Source organism: Callospermophilus lateralis, unplaced genomic scaffold (assembly GCF_048772815.1).
Source record: "Callospermophilus lateralis isolate mCalLat2 unplaced genomic scaffold, mCalLat2.hap1 Scaffold_65, whole genome shotgun sequence".
Classification (NCBI taxonomy): domain Eukaryota; kingdom Metazoa; phylum Chordata; class Mammalia; order Rodentia; family Sciuridae; genus Callospermophilus; species Callospermophilus lateralis.
The window spans coordinates 3,654,749-3,669,414 of record NW_027514826.1 but is presented as its reverse complement, the minus strand read 5'-3'; the positions used below and the strand labels follow the sequence as shown (position 1 = coordinate 3,669,414).

Here is a 14,666-nt window from a genome sequence, read left to right as displayed (position 1 = left end):
CTGGAGTGGGGACTTGGCCAGAACCTCTGCCACAGTGACAGTTGCTCGGCCTCCCACTGAGCCTCAGTTTCCTCATGTACAAATGGCCCCCTGACTCATCATGTGGCTACTAGGAAGTGACTGTGAAATGCTCGGCCTGGAGCCTGGCCTGCCACAGAGCCTGGCCTGTCGCAGAGCCTGACTTGGGCATTTCCCGTCCAACCACTGTCGTTGCCTCCACAAGTGGTGGGAAGGTGCTCTGGCCAGACGGGCAGAGGGCTGTCCTAGGAGGACACTGGGATTGTTCCCCAGAGGATGGCAAGACAGCCCATTCCCAGGAGTGCCAAAGATGGATTCTTGGGGGCAGGAGATAGGATGGTGGTGAGGGAGGGGGCAGGACATGGGGGGGGCCCTCTGTGCATGTCGTGGGCCATCACTGACAGGGATGAGTGGGAGACCCTCAGGTCTGGTTTACATTTTCAGGTCCATCCCTTTTGACCATTATGTGGGGATGGACACCAGGAGCCAGAGTCAGGAACAGGGAGGGCTGTGGCCCTGAGCTCCGAGAAGCCACATCTGTCCACCTGCAGAGTCACCCCCACTCAGTAAGCAGGGGGTCATGTTCTTCTCAGTAAATTTGGATTTTTCTCTGACAAATACAGCATAGTGGACAGGGCTCTGGAGCGTAGGCAGGAGCCCATGTGTGGGGGCTCAAGTGACAACTACTTCTAGTGCCACTCTGTGTGACGAGGCACAGCCCCATCCTAAAGGCAGCCCTGGGGTGCAGGTACCAGGGCCAACAGCACCCCTTGACACCAGCAGTCCCTGCCTAGCCCAGCAAGCCCCCATCACAATGCTGATTATTAAATTTCCTGAAGACAACCCGGTAACAAAGCAATTTGAAAAAATTTATATATTAAAGCAGGTATAAATGTACACCATGTTCAGGCTTCCTCACAGAGGGATACAAATGAACCAGACTCCATTTTTCATCCAGCATGAGAGTTAAGGTAAAATCGCTAGATAATGTGCTACATTCGTGGTGGGGAGAGAGCATACCCACCCACAGACAGAGCATGGGGACAACTGGGCGGTGTCTTCCCAGTTCAAACACATGTGGCCTGTATACCAGCTGTTCCACTCAGCGGTCCCCACCGGACCCACTGAGGGCATTCTGTCTTTGCATGATTTTAAATAATTCTGCAGGGAACATCCCTGAGATATGACCTTTTCAACTGCAAATGTGCATTAACAGGGGCTGGTTAAATATGGACCGGATAAAAAACAGAGCCCCCAAAAGCTGCAAAAAAAATGGATTGCTACCAGGTGCAGGGGCACATGCCTGTAATTCCAGCAGCCCAGGAGGCTCCCACGTTCAAAGCCACCCTCTCACGCACAGAGGCCCCCCTGCAACTTAGATAGGCAAATTGTGAGACCCTGTGTCAAAAGAAAAACATTAAAAGGGCTAGAGATGTGGCTCAAGGGTAAGTGTCCCTGGGTTCAATTCCTGGTACAAAGAGACATTTTGCTTAGAGAGACATGATAAATATTTTGCTGAGTGTCAAGGAAGCCAGGCTCACAGCGATGCCCAGAGCAGCTTGTTACTGATACAACAGCGCAAGCATACACCTTCTACTGCAAACAGGCGGCTGAGGAGGGACCTGGGCAGCTCAGGATAGGTATGGGGTCGGGGAGACTCTTCCTCTGCAAATACTTCTGCTCTTTTTAAATTTTATATCAGATGCATAAACTATTTATCCAAATGATTCATTTCAAAAATTGTATGTGCTAATTTCACTATCTGGTTAAAACAGTTATTGGTGTTTATTTTCTGCATCAAATAGAACATCAGATCAAAGAAATACCTGATGTTTTGGGTGATGGCTACTGCCACCTTAAGAGCTGGCCCCCTCCCAATTTAGGACTCTCTTGCTGAATTGTTAGGGTTAACCCTATAGATAGAGATTTGGTGAAGGCTGGTTAATAAAGTAACAATCACAATTTAAGTTTTTGATAGGCCCATCATATAAAAAACCCTAAGCCTGGGCTGGGGTTGTGGCTTAGTGGCAGAACGCTTGCCTAGCCTGTATGAGGCACTGGGTTCGATCCTTAGCACCACATAAAAATAAACAGATAAAATAAAGGCACGCTGTCCGTACATAACTACAGAAGAAGAAAACACAAAAAGCAAAACCCCAAGCAATTTCCTTTTGCCTTTTGCAGGCGCAAAGAAGGCAATACATATCAGTCCTGAGCAGTGAAAGCAGCTGCCAAACAAGACCCAAGAGAGGACGAGCAGACTCAGACTGTGTTGGAGACCACTGGGCCCCTCCCTTCCGCTCTCTGGGCATACTGGGGACTTGCCGTCGCCCGTGAGTGTACCTGTGTGTGTCCCTGTCCCCTGGAGATTCTCAGAACATCACTCCCTGCTCATGTCTCCAGCCCTGCACATCCAGCCATGGAGACCAAGTGGCAGACAGGTCCTGCATGTGTTGGGGACACCGCCCACCAGGCTGAAGGCATGGCAGCTGCAGGCTGTGTCAGTCCCACAGTGCCAGGTGTCAGGTGGGAGAATCAAGTGCCATCTGCGTGGCCCTGCCCTCCCCCTCCACAGTCACATTCCCTTTCTTTCTCTTTATTCTTTCAGGACATTTCTGTGTCCCACCCCTTCCTGCAGGTCCTGGAAGAGCCCCCTGCTGCCCACCAGGAAGCCCTGCCCTTCTTAACTTGCCTCCTTCCTGTTCTTTTAATCTGAATATATCCCAATTACTTTCTCCAAGTGTCGTGTTCTCAGTGACTCAAAAACCATCTCTCAGAGGCCGGTGGGAACCCAGATCTGTGAAGGTGGAGAGGGGTCCGGCAGCAGACGGAGCTGGGGCAGCAGGGGTCGCCCCGGGGCTTTGGCATGTGACCCCAAAGTTTGGGAGCGTACAGTCTGACAGCTCAGCTTTGTGTTCATTACAAGACAGAAAGCTTACTTTGACCTCTTTAAATATGAAAAGCCAATCCCCGAAACTCGGAGCAAGTCACATTGAAGCCTGTGTGTCCCTGTTCCCACCACTGAACGCAACTACATTGCTTCTCCATCCGCCTCGGTATCTTCAAATTTCTTCATCTGATCCACAGGAAACAGCCAAAAATGTATAAAGTTTTTATTTTCTTTGCACACTCTATTATAGATGAATGTTCTATTCTGCTTTTTTAAAAATGTTATATATCATGAATATTTGCTATTTTATTCTTTGAAAACATGGTTTTTAATGCTGTGTCTTAGGATAGCGATATACTGTCTTGCTAAATAATTCCTCTACTGTTGGGTATTTAGACTTCTTCTCCTTATTCTTTGAAACTTTTTGCTGGGATGCGCATCCTAATAAATAAATACTTGTGCACACATCTTATTATTTTGCAAGACAAATTTCTAGATACTAGAAATTTGTATCTAGAAATACTAGAAAAGGTACAAAAATATTCTTATTGGAATTTTGGTACAATGATTGCTATGCTTTGCTTATCACTGATGTAACAGAATGCTCATTTATATAACAAATTAGAATAAAAAATTAAAAAATAAAATCCCCCCAGCACTAGGCTTTTCACGATTTGGGTTAAAAGATTAGATTAGATTTGGGTTAAAAGTCTCTGTCTTTTTGAAATGCAGAAGACAGTACCTCAATACTGGGATTTCTTTGATATTAGTGAGTTTGATTTCTTTTTCATTTACTCACTACCCACTTGTTCTCCTTCTATGTGAATTGTTTTACCCATTTTTCTTTGGGGTGCTTTCGTATTCTTATTGAAAAGAATTTTCTAGTTGAATAAAATCTGGGTTTTGCCAACATTTGTTAAAACAGAAAATTTTACTTAACACCAAAAAAACAAACAACCCAATCAATAAATGGGCTAAGGAGCTGAACAGACACTTCTCAGAAGAAGATATACATTTGATCAACAAATATATGAAAAAATATTCAACATCTCTAGTAATTAGAAAAATGCAAATCAAAACTACTCTAAGATTTCATTTCATGCCAGTCAGAATGGCAGCTAACAAGAATACAGACAACAATAAATGTTGGTGAGGATGTGGGGAAAAAGTTCACTCATACATTGTTGGTGGAACTGCAAATTGGTGCAACCACTCTGGAGATTCCTTAGAAAACATGGAATAGAACCACCTTTTGACCCAGCTATCCCTCTCCTCTGTCTATACCCAAAGGACTTAAAATCAGCATATTATAGTAATGCAGCCACATCAATGTTTAAGGAGCTCAATTCACAATAGCTAAACTGTGGAACCAACCTCGACTCCCTTCAATAGATGAATGGGTAAAGAAACTGTGGTACATATACACAATGGAATATTACACAGTATTAAAAGAGAATAAAATTATGGCATTTCCAGGTGAATGGATGGAGTTGGAGAATATCATGCTAAGTGAAGTAAGCCAATCCCCCAAAACCAAAGGCTGAATGTTCTCTCTGATAAGTGGATGCTGATCCATAATGTCGGGGGCATGGGAAAAATGAAGGAACTTCAATGGGACAAAGTGGTGAGGGGTGGGGAGGGAGCATGGGGGCAGAACAGATGGTGGAATGAAATGGACATCATCACCCTAGGTACATGTATGACTGCACATATGTGTGACGCTACATTGTATACAACCAGAGAAGTGAAAAGTTGTGCTGCAATTTTGTACAATGAATTAAAATGCATTCTGCTCTCATATATACCTAATTAATATTAATTAATTAATTAATGAAACAGAAAATAAAAAAGACAAAGCAGACTGGGACAAATCATTTGAGCCCCAAAACAAAACAAAATAGCAAATTTTTGTGTGTTTATCTTCCTTTGGGCCCAGGGATTATTTATGAGTGTGTTATCTATTTTCCAAGTGTTTGAATATCTTCCTGTTATCTTTTTCCCCCTTTAGTGCTGGGGATGGGTCTCAGGGCCAGTGCATGCAGGGTAAGTATGTGCCACAGAGCTATGTCCCCAGCCATTTTCTAGTTATTTCACATTACCGATTTCTGTTTTAATTCTCTAGGGTCAGATAACACCGTTTGTATGATTTCACTTCTTATGCATTTGTTCAGGTGTGCTGTGGTCTGTCTTGGTAACTATTCTATGTGTACTTGAAAAAAAATTGTATTCTGCTGTGGTTGGGTGGAGTTGTCTATAAAAGTTAACCAGCTCCAGCTGGCTGATGGTGGTCAGTTCTTCCACATCCCAACTATATATATATGTAGTTGTTGATGGACCTTTATTTTTATTTTATTTATATGTGGTGCTGAGGATCGAAGCCAGGGCCTCGCACATGCTAGGCAAGAGCTCCACCATGAGCCCCAGCCCCAGCCCCATCCCTGCTGATTTGACATCTCTTGGTTCCACTGGTTACTGAGAGAGGAGCCTCTCAGCATGTCTTCAACTACAATTGTGGGTTTAGATGTTTTTGCATGTGCATGTCAATAAGGGCAGCTTTGATTGTCAATGTTACCCTACCTTTGAATAATTTGGGCATTTTCTTCTTTTGAATGCCATAGCCCAGGTGGGGAAGACGGCAGCCTGTGGGTTGTAAATCTGGTTATCCTGAACACACGCAGGCCTCCTCCTGCCTATGTGCGTAGCTCTGTCACACCAGGGCAGCAGGGCGAGCGGTACCGACTGAGACTGCACCAGCCATTATCTAGCCCTTGAAGAAGAAGCCCGCTGACCTCTGCCCAGCGCCACGCAGCTGCAGTGACATGGGAGAGAGAGAGCGGGTCTAGCCCTCAGCTCCTCAGTCGCGGGAACCACGTTCCACTCGAGGCTGGTGACCGTGGCAAGATAGCTGTGGGACGATCCTCTCACTGTGGAGTGTTCTGAAGCAGCCCTGCCGTGATGGTGGCCCCCCTGCACTGGCCACAGCATCTCTTCTGCCAGTGAGTTTTTGGTCACTGGTGTATTTTTGTGTTTTTAGCATTTTTATTTTAAAACTTTGATTGATTCTTAAGAGATGGGGTCTCACTATGTTGATCTTGAACTCTTGGGCTCAAGCGATCCTCCTGCCTCAGCCTCCGGAGCAGCTGGGACTACAGATGGCTGTCACTGTGCCTGGGTGATATTTTTGGTTTTGAGTCAGTTTTTGGAGGCTCGTATTTTCCTAGAAAATTGCTCTCTCAGACTCACAGAGCCTCCTTCCAGCTGGGCCAGTTGCTCTCCTCAGAAGCGTGTTTGGAGGGCGTCTTCTGCGAGCCTCCGGCTGGCCTGGCCAGGGAGAAGTTAATCTGATCTGGATTTCTCCCTTATTTAGTAATGGAAGCCCAGCAGGGTGAGTATTTTTATCCAAATGCAGCCTCGCCTGACCCCCTCCATTCCACAGCATCTTGAACTCAGTGCCCCCCTCCTCTTTGAAACAGTCTGATATGTTAAGCAGCATCCTCCATCTCCTTGGTTAGAAGCGGTGTCCAGGTTGCTGATGTGAAGTTGTAACAGCGTTTATCTCTTGTTCCACAGTGTCGTAGTGAGACATGTAGCCTGGACCACTTCAGTCATCATTTAAGGAGCTATACATCTCGGTTAATTAATCGATGACCAACTTTTGGTGATGTGTCCAGTGGTCAGCCTCCACTAGGGCGGGTGGCACAGCTTGAAGAGACAGAGCCCAGGGACAACGTTGTCAGTCAGCCACTGTCTCAGGCCCCCAGGGCCTGGCATGCCCCACCGCTACAGCATGAGGATGTGGGGCCACTTGTGCTCGGAAGCGGGCTACAAGAGCAGGGCGGTCCCTGGGCTCCATGTGCTGGACCCCACATTCCAGTTCACACGGCCCCCGATCCCGCGTGACCTCCACTGTGCAGTGTGCTCTGAGGACCAGCCTCCCTGATCCTGGGAACCTCAGGTGAAAACAGCGATAGATTTTCACGAAGAAAGACACCCTCAGCAAAGCGAGCAGGTCAGCTCCCCCAGTGCACAGGCCCGGGAGGCAGCACCAGGAACCCCAACGGAATGCCGTCAGTCCCCACAAAAACGCACATGGAGACCCCGTCACCACTGCAGTAGTTCAGGGGTCTTGTGGGTCGCCCTCCTTAGTGGATTCATGTTCTCCTCTCAAGGGGGATTATCTCTTGGGGGAGTTCAGTGCCCCCTGATCTCTCCCCTTGGCCTGCTGGTCCTTCAACTTCCAGCCATGAGTTGAAGAGCAGGGCCCTCACCAGCACAGCCACCTTGAACTTCCCGGCCTCCAAAACCATGAACTCTTCTTTACCTATCACCTGGTCTCAGGTTAGCAACAGAAAATGAACCACAACATCTTCATTTTACAGATAAGGCAACTGAGGAACAGAGAAGTTACCTATATTTCCCAGGTCACACAGCTAAGAAGTAGAGTGGGACTGAGAATGATAATCACTACATTCTGTTGCTCCCCACACTCCACCGTGAAAAAGCATCTGAGTACATTAAAAAAGAATTAACATCCAGAATGTACAAAAAGCTGCTAATAAACCAATCAGAACACCAATATAAACAAACCAATTTTAAAAAAGGATGAAAAATAAAACAGCCAGCTGACAAAGGAAGGGAAATGATAATTGCGTGAAAGGCTGTTCAAGCAAGTCCTGGGGACAGGCAGGGGAACAAGCGGGAGTTTATCTGACAGATTACAGAAAACCAGGATGTTTGACAGAGCCAGGAGGGCAGTGGGAATGGCCCTCACACTGTGGGTGGCCAGATGGATCTGAGTCGTCCTTATCCAAAATGCTGGGACCAGAAGTATGTCAGACCTGGGGGGTGGTTGAATGTTTGCAGATACATAATGAGATATTTTGGGGATGGGACCCAGGTCTAAACACAGAGTTCATTTATGTTTCAAAAAGGCTTATACACATAGCCCAGAGGTAATTTCATTTAAAATATCTTAAATAATTTAACATATGAAGCAAAGCTTCATGGTATCAATTTTTCACTTGTGGTATGTCAGTGCCTCAAAAGTCTGATTTTGGAGCCTTTCACATTTCAAATCTTCTTCTTAGGGACACTCAGCCTGTACTGCCTTTTGAATGACGGTGTGGTGGGGTCCACTACCATTCAAAATGCACTTCACTTCTGACCAGCAGCTTCGGGTGAGGTCCCTCCCTACAGCCACCGCTCATGTGGGTGCTAGGAGGCCACACGCAGGAGTTCTCCCCAGCCACCTGTGCTCCCCGCCTCACTGAGGTCCCCTGGTGCCCTGTGGGGCCCACGGAGAGCTCTGGGCAGACTCCACACACACCCCGCTCATTGCACTTCAAGCCACCTGTGTCCCTCCCTCAACTTCTTCAAGCCAGTTGTACCTGTGATACCATCTATCACTTAATGCTGAGAATCAGTGGTGGCCAGTGCCAGGGAAGCATTTTATAAAAACTAAGCTGAAAACTCTGAGTTCATGAAAGGCAAGTTGTTAACACCCCCCAACCAAACCAAACCGCCCCTAGGGTGAAGCCAAAACCTTGAGCGCAGCACTGGGGACAGTGTCACAACAACCCAGAAGGCTTCTGATGGAGTCGTCCTACATGTCTAAACTTCAAAAGCAGACGGTGCCTTAAGGCTGTACTTTATCAGAAGAGGTAAATTAGATGAAGTTAGTTCTCCAACGGGAACCTAAGGTCAAAGAAAAGGCCTAGGTAGACACTTTAGTGTTGTTTGACTTTTTTTTAAGTAATGCAAGGGTAGCAATGAGTCATATATGCAACGTTAAAATACTTAAAAACAAAGTGGTACCTTTATCCACGTAAAGGACACCTTTAACAGCATGAGGTAACTCCTGCTCACTTTACTAACTGCTGGCCCAGTGATTCTACCATCCCATAATAATGAAGTCATTTACTTTTGTGGTACAAGGGAGACTTCCGTCTTTAGTGGAGGAGCTTCAGCAATTTGCATTTATTGTTATAACTGACAGGTTTGTTATTAACTCTGCCTCCTTTTTCAATGCTGTTTGTTTCCTGTGCTTCTTTGCAGTTTGCTGTGCTTTTCTATGTGATACAAAAGGCCCTTTCTCTGCTTCTAGCTACATTTATGTTGTGAAAGGCTCATGCTTTCTTTTAAGTTCTACATATTATGACTGATCTCTAAGTTTTATATCAGAAGTCTCCTAAAACAAACTCTTGATGTAGCCACTTACAAATCCCCACTCAAGAGACAGGAGGGATGCCAGCATTTAAACTCATTTTTCCTGATTCTACAGGACAGGAGGTTAGATGAATCCCTGGTGGTCCTTCAAAAATCCAATTTTATCAAACCTTCCCTACTGCAAACCTGCTTGGAAGCCGAAGTCTGAGTTAGAGGATGCAGATTGGGAGCTGTTCTCAGTCTTGATCATTCACAATGGATGCTGCAGTCTACCATGTTTGCTTTTAATTTGTATTTATTTATTTTTTTTAAAGAGAGGGGTCTCACTCTGCTGCATGGACTGGCCTGGAACTCCTGGGCTGAAGAGATCCTCCTGCCTCAGCCTCCCAAGTAGCTGGGCTGTTTTGCTTTTTAAATAACAACAAGAGGGCTAGGATGTAGCTCAGTGGAAAGCACATTCCCAGCACGCCCAGGCCCGGCTTCCCTCGCCAGCACCACACAAACACACACACGATACAATCAACACACACACATCCACAAGTCCTCTCTTCTCGAGTTGACCATATGCTTGTCTCTCTAAATCACACAACTTTCTTTGATTCCCGAATAATCTTTGTTCCATTAAAACAAGCCCTGAGGTTCCCCTAAACTTGTTTCTGTCTCTGTCCCACTGTTTCTCCCTGCAGCTGCAGACCAGGCAACCTCACAACTGCCCAAGGTCAGCCGAAGGATCCTGCCCACAAACCCAGGCAAGAGACTCACTGCCCAGTTGGGGTTGGGGGTGGACACGCCGGGGGATTTCTTTCAGCACCCCCGCTCCTCCAAAGTTCAAATGGCCCCCAAATAAAGTTGGGGGATAAGATGACAAGGGAAAGGAAGTACAGCAGATTTCTGTCACCCAGCTTAGGTGGCTGGGGTGATCTCACAGTCACCACAGGCTTAGCATCACCTGGTGCTTTAGCAGAAACGCCCCATGGCAGTCAAGAAGGGTGCGTAAATGCCATCTTCCCACCCGAGGGCACGTGCCTGTCGGGGCCTCAGCCCTGGGGAGGGGCAGACCTAGAGGCTACAGGTGCCTTCAGTTGCCCACGAGATAATGTCTTCTTTCCCACGTGGTCTCATGGGCGCGCCCTGCCAGTCATCCTCCTGATAAACCACAGCAGAACCTCAGCCCCCAGAGGAAGGCCCCCCATCAGCTGGGACCAAGTGAAGCCCCCGCACTTACCTCCTGCAGATTGACCTCCTCGGGCTGTAGGATCTCCAGCACCCCGCTGCTCTGGATCTCTGGAAGGTCCTGCCAGAGGTTGAACCTCGAGTGGGGGTTACTGAGCAGGCAGATCTGGGGCACAGCCCTCCTCTGGGGTGGGCTCACCAGCTCTTCCTCTTCCTCCTCTTCCTCTGGGGTGTCCTCACCGGTCGGGGACCCATCCTCATCGCCCTGTATCTCTGTGTCCTGTTGCCTCCTGGTCTCGATTTCTTGAATGGTTGATTTATCTCGGTATTTCTGATATAGGAGCCCTGGAATAAAAAAGAGTTGTATTTTTTAAAAGAACAAGATTTTTGATGGCAATCATTTCAAATCACTATAACGTCACACTCTTACTGTGAGGGGATGCTCTACTGAGGAGCACACGGAGAAAGACAGACTCTCTCGCTTCCTAGTAATAGGCTCCTGGACCACAGAGCAAACTGCCTCCTCTCCCTCGTGGGAAAGACCAGAATGTGCAAGTTTTCTCCACCACTAAGAAAAGTCTCTGATTCAAAATCCAGTCACACAAATGCGGGCTTTCTTCAGCAAAATGAGAAGGCAGACCTTGATGTGTCAGTAACTGGGAGAGCGCTGTTGACGGAAATGTCCTGGTTAGGTCTCAACATCCAGCAGGGACCTTCCCACAGCCCTAATGCCCCAATAGTAACCCTCAAGCACACTCATCCATGCCGTGGGAATACCTGTCAATTTGCATATGGAGGAAAAATCCCTGTCTCAGCAACCTGAGGAGTCCAAAGGGACCCATCTCTTGTGCACAGTCTCCCATGGCTTCCCCAGCTGGTTCTAAAGCAAATGCACCTGTCTCAAGGAAGACTGGGGGTACGAGAAGTTGGAATGGATGTAGCTGCTCCATGAGAAAAACTCCCTTCAGGGCAACTGGCTGTGGGCAGAGGGACTGTCCCTCCACACGACCCTGCCTTCCACAAGGATGCGGGGACAGGTCAGCCCCAAGGGTCTTGTCAGCCATGCACAGAAACAGGACTCTGCCCATTGGCCAGGGAGGCCCCAGGAGCTCTCAGGCAAGCATGCCTGGGTTGCATTCAGCAGAACCAGACTGGTAGGAGAGGGCTGCAGTTCCAAGGACAGCAGATGAAGTGGTGGTAGTAACAGAGCCCAGGGCCAGACTCAGGGGACAGTCCAACATAGAGCAATGGCTGGTGCTGGGTAAAATCCAGGTCACCAGCTTGGCAAGAGGGTCTCGTGGCACCATTCAAGAGGACAAGGAACACGAGTGGAGGCTCTGACTGTGGGTGGGGTAGTGCAGAGATGAAAATGTCCTGGGGTCCCCAGTGGAGAAACCCAGTTGGGCAGCTGGACTTACTGGTCTGGAGCCTGGGACAGTGGCTGGGATCCCTAGGTTTGTCCACTTGGAAAGCACCCTCTCCTTTAGTACAGCTGAGACGTGTTAAGCATGTCTAAACAGTGGGAAGGGGTGAGAGAGGAACAGACTACCTCGGAGACCCTGGATACGTGAGCTGGGTCAGTCACATCCACGGGTGGGAACCTCATCAGTCTATCCGCGGGTCACACCATTGGCTTCCAATGTTCCATGACTCTAAATCATAAAGCCTTTAAATGAACCCCTGTGCTTTGCAATGTCACCATCCAGCAGAACACAATATAGAGTTCATGTGACAAAGGAATGAAAGTCGATCTATGCTAAATACAACTCAGGTTGGGGACCTATAAGGACAGTTGAGTGTCACTACATAAATGGGCTCAATTGTGACACATGACTGTTGCCATCAAGCTCGTTATTTTCCTGGGCTTCTGACAGACAGGATGCTTACGGAGGCTTCCACCTGGGTTCACCTTCCAATGTTTAACTCGCACCCACGAGGCCCTCAAACATTTGTTGAACATCTTTTTAAATGCAGTTTCCAAGCTTCCTCGGAGTGTCTGACCTAACATACTTCTGACATTTCAGAAAGCACATCTTACGCATGCTGCAGGCAGCTAATCCGGGGCAGAACTACCTCCAACTTTTCACAGGTGCATGAGACTTCAGCACTGCCACATTGTGGCAGACACTCTCAGGGCCTCCCCTCCGTCCCTTACACCCTGGCTTCCCAGGTAGCAGGGCAGGGGTTTGGTTTGGGTGCCGCCCATCTGTGCTCCAGGACGTGGGTGATGTTGACTGAGGGACACCTTCCCTGTCAGCTCCCTTCCCCTTGCCAGCAGTGGGTTTGGGCATGGGCATGTGACACCTGCAAGTTCATATGCTGGAACCTAGTGCCCAGGGTGACTGTCTAAGAGGTGGGGCATCTGGGGAAGTGATTTCCATGAACAGAGCACTGTCCTTATGAAAGAGGTTGAGGGGAGTCGCATTGTCCCTCCTGCAACATGAGACTCCACGAGAGAGCCATCTGAGCCCTCACCATCGGGAATCAGCTCTGGTGCTGGGCCTCTCAGCCTCCAGAACCATAATGAGTCACCCAGTGTTAGAGTGTGGATATGGCTTGTCCCCGAGGTGGAGGCTTGGTCCCAGTGTGGTGGAGTTGAGAGGTACTCTAGGCCATGGGCCACTTCCTTTTAAGGACTCCACAAGAACCTCAGTTTAAGAATGGGTTGTTGGGCTGGGGATACAGCTCAGTTGGTAGAGAGCTTGCCTTGCATGCACAGGGCCCTGGCTTCAATTCCCAGCACCATACACATAAAAAATGGGTTGTTCTTGGGGCTGGGCTGTGGTGGAGTGGTAAGAACGCTTGCCTAGCACACATGAGGCACTGGGTTCAATAAGATAAATAAGATAAAGGTACTGTGTCCATCTAGAACTAAAGAAAAAAAGAAAGAAAGGGTGCTAAAAACAATGAGCCTGGCACTGGAATCTTTTGCATGTAATCTCTCCTGCTCATTCCCATTATGCTGCCACCCACCATGTTGTAATAGTACCAGGGAACCTTTATCAGAGCCCATCAGAGACTGGTGCCATGCTCTCAGACCTCTGAACTGTGAGTTTAATAAATCTCTTTTCTGTATGAATTCCCTGTCTCAGTTATTTTGTTATACTCTCAAAAAGGTATTTTGTTATATACAGATTAAGACACTGGCCAAGGAGAGAAAGAGAAAGGAGACATATTCTAAGGGTTTCTCAAAAAGATGTCTCTCCCCAAGAAACACTAAAAGACAACACCCTTCCTGCTGCTACAGACCACTGCTGGAGGGTGTGATACCTGGAGCCATTACAGCAGATTGAGGAGGAGAAGCACTGTGATGCCTGTTTGGGTGATGAACCTATTCAGGACCTTCTCACCCCTGGACTCATTGACTGACATGGGATGCCTTCATCATTTAAGATCAGTTTTTGCTAGATATTCTATTAATAGCAGCCAAAATAATTTTAGAATTAAAAAAATGCAGACATTTTTACTGAGTTATATATTTAGAACATAAATTGGAACTCCAATTTTTTTCTGGAGTTACTACGATTACGAAATTATTTGACATGCTATTATAACTACTTTTCATAATCTTTTGTTTTTGTTTGCATTAAATTCAGATTACTGTATAATCTAAATCAGACCACCAAATACAGTAGATTTATATGAGGAACTACATGTTATCTGAGAACTCGCTGTACTCAGAGTATTGCATTTAATTTTTTTTTTTGCAGTGCTGGGGATCAAACCAGGGCCTCACATGTGCTAGACTAATGCTCTACCACTCAGCTGTGCCTCAGCTCAAAATGTTGTGAATATAGCATGTATTCCTATTTTATATTTGAATGTTCAGTAAGCACAACTTTATATGGAAGTTAATTTTCCCTTTTGTAAATCTTTTTAATTTACAAAAGCTTGCACTTGGTATCACATGCATGTGGAATAGGAAGGCTCAGTTCCAACTCTTATTAAAAGATCTAAACAGGTTGGCTAGAAAAGGAGGGTGAGTCCCCAGCTCCTTTGGCCAAAGCCTCCTGAGTCATTTCAAATCCCTCCTCCTGAAGAGGATTCCTTTTTATTTCATTCTTCAAATACAATTCGAAGGGCAGGGAATCAATTATGATTTAGTGAGCAATTCTATGTGCCAAGCATAGACAATCTCTCTCTCTCTCTCTCTTACACACATACACACACACACACACACACACACACACACACACACACCACTCCAGGGGCTCAGGCTGTGTGATCTCTGAGGCAACAGCCACTGTGACAACAGCTGTGTACTCTAGTTACACATTCTGTGTAACCTGAGTGGTGGCCACTGCAAAATCTAAAACACAGTCTACAAAATGCAAACAAACTCATTCCACTTTCTGTCCCCTGGATTTCACTCTGCCCTCAGGACCCTGCGGTCCTTTCCTGACACCTGGTGAAGAATCCT

The 14,666-nt window shown here is 47.1% G+C and overlaps 1 pseudogene; it reads right to left on the bottom strand.

Annotated features, from left to right (window-relative positions):
- The window catches only part of LOC143390145 (ephexin-1-like), a 61,970-nt pseudogene that overhangs the window by 16,142 nt on the left and 31,162 nt on the right, over positions 1–14,666 (bottom strand).